Here is a 2,551-nt window from a genome sequence, read left to right on the forward strand (position 1 = left end):
GGATCTACAGCAACGACCTGGACTCACTGATCCACACTACCAGGATCCACACTACCAGGATCTACAGCAACGACCTGGGAACGTCGTTCGGACTGGACAAGTGTGGTCGCATGGTATCAAAAAGACGGAAGATGATCAGAACTGAGGGGATTGAACTACCAGAAGGCCACACTGCAGATGTTCAGGATAGCTACAAATACCTTGGGGTGCCACAGGCTAATGGAAACCATGAGGAGGCCACAAGGACAAGGTGCCGACTCTGTGATGAATGGCCCCGACTCAACGAAGCCGACTCTGTGCCAAATGGCGCCGACTCTGTGCCGAACGGTGCCGTGTCTTTTGATCTGAAGCCAGTTCATTGTTGGTGTGATGATGTCGTTCTTTCTGTAAAAACTGTTGGAATTAAAGTTTTATTGTGAAAGTTCTAAACCGGAACTCTCTTCCTGTTTCTCGTAGCTCTGATCACATGAGTAACGTTCAGGGTCTGAACCAGTCCTGGTCCCCAAACCTGATATATAGCCTATATGTATGTGTGTGTATATGTGTATATATGTGTGATATACTGTATGTGTATATGTGTGTATATGTGTGTATATGTGTATGATATATGTGTATATACGTATATGTGTATGATATGTTATCTACTGGGTGCATATATGTGTGTGAATATGTGTGACATATGTGTATACTATATATGTTTGTATTTGTGTATATATGTGTTATATACTGTATGTGTATATATGTGCATATATGTGTTATATACTGTATGTGTATATATGTGTATATATGTGTTATATACTTTATGTGTATATGTGTATATGTGTTATATACTGTATGTGTATATATGTGTGTATATGTGTATATATACTTTATGTGTATATGTGTATATGTGTTATATACTGTATGTGTATATATGTGTATATATGTGTTATATACTTTATGTGTATATGTGTATATGTGTTATATACTGTATGTGTATATATGTGTGTATATGTGTATATATGTGTCATGGTTGTCTTGCTATGAATAAAGTATATATGTACATATCTGTCTAAAATTTGACATTTGTCTCTTTTTCAGACTTGTTTTTTAGTTTTAATCGCCACCACACGGTGGGAATCGAACCCTCCCCCCCCCCCCCCCCCCCCCCCCCCCCCCCCCCCCCCCCCCGACAAAGGGAGGGGTCATAACCACTGCACATATCTCACATATAGACATTTTTTAAAGGGGTCAAATCTGTCCCGAGGACACCAGGAGGGTTAATCGGATTTAATTTAACCCTCTTCCTTTTCAACAGGCATGTGACTAGTTTTATTGTGAAAGGTGTGAGCGGAAGTGTCCCGGTCTGCGTGCTCTGACTTGATGACCCTCTTCCTGCAGCTCCAGTCAGAAGTCCCGCAGCTTCCCTTCCGCTGCTAACGGACCTGTAGCCCGACGGTAGGTCCCTCCGCTGCCGCAGTGCCGCTGAGCAAACTGCTACCAGCCCAACAACCGTGAGTAGAGTCCAGTAATGATGCTGGAGTGTCGGATATAATGTGAAATAAAGCCCGTTAAGATAAAGCTTTGCGCACATTCCAGTGAGTCTAGCTAATGTAGCTAACTGGTTCCATTATCGGACAGGCCCGTTTGTTATTATTATATTTCGCGTTTTTGATTTTATCAGATTAATTAATGTTCCTGTCCAGGTGTAATTATGTTGCCCGACCTAAAACAGAAGTGTTCACATAATTAGCTTTAAATCCTACAAGTATACATGTCGGGGTCACTGTGGATGTTATCTACAGAACGCTTTCCGAATCTACGTTTAAAAACCGCACAATTTAAGGTTAAATCCCAAATACACAGCGATCCGCTGATTGATATAAGTGATTTATGCATATGTTTAATTCCCCACGACCCCGTCGTTAATACGGCAGAAAAATTCATTCAATTTTGAAATCATGTCAGTTTCTATGACGGGTTCCCACTGCTGTAGCTGCTGTTCGGAGCGGCTGTGTGTGGGTGCGAGTAACAGGTGAGTTAATTCTACTAGATCACCGTGTAATAGAGTAACATGGCTGCTCTGGGACGGGAGTGTCAGCGGAACTGAAGCCGAGATGAAGCTGAATCACACACTTTCTTCTCTTTTACGATTATAAATGTGGAGCTTGGTTAACTACGGGGAACCTTAAATCGGCGAATATTTCAATGGGGTTTGGCGTACGATGCGGATTTGTCTGTTTTACCCGCTATTACCTATCATTTCTAATAATAATTATAACGTATATTTATTAGTTGCACGGGGAAATAACAATTTGAAGTTTATGACACCTTCATGCAGGCAGAGGAGTCATTGGCTGATTATTAACAGGACACCTGACACCTGTCCTCGTGTCTCCTGTTAATGTTCACTGGTCCTGGATCAGCAGCAGGAGTTAAACCTGGTCCAACGTCTCAAAGAGATACTGTCTCTCTGTCTCTCTCTCTCTCTCTGTCTCTCTCTCTCTGTCTCTCTCTCTCTCTGTCTCTCTCTCTCTGTCTCTCTCTCTCTGTCTCTCTCTCTCTCTCTCTC

The sequence above is a fragment of the Etheostoma cragini genome, unplaced genomic scaffold (assembly GCF_013103735.1).
Source record: "Etheostoma cragini isolate CJK2018 unplaced genomic scaffold, CSU_Ecrag_1.0 ScbMSFa_4663, whole genome shotgun sequence".
Lineage (NCBI taxonomy): Eukaryota > Metazoa > Chordata > Actinopteri > Perciformes > Percidae > Etheostoma > Etheostoma cragini.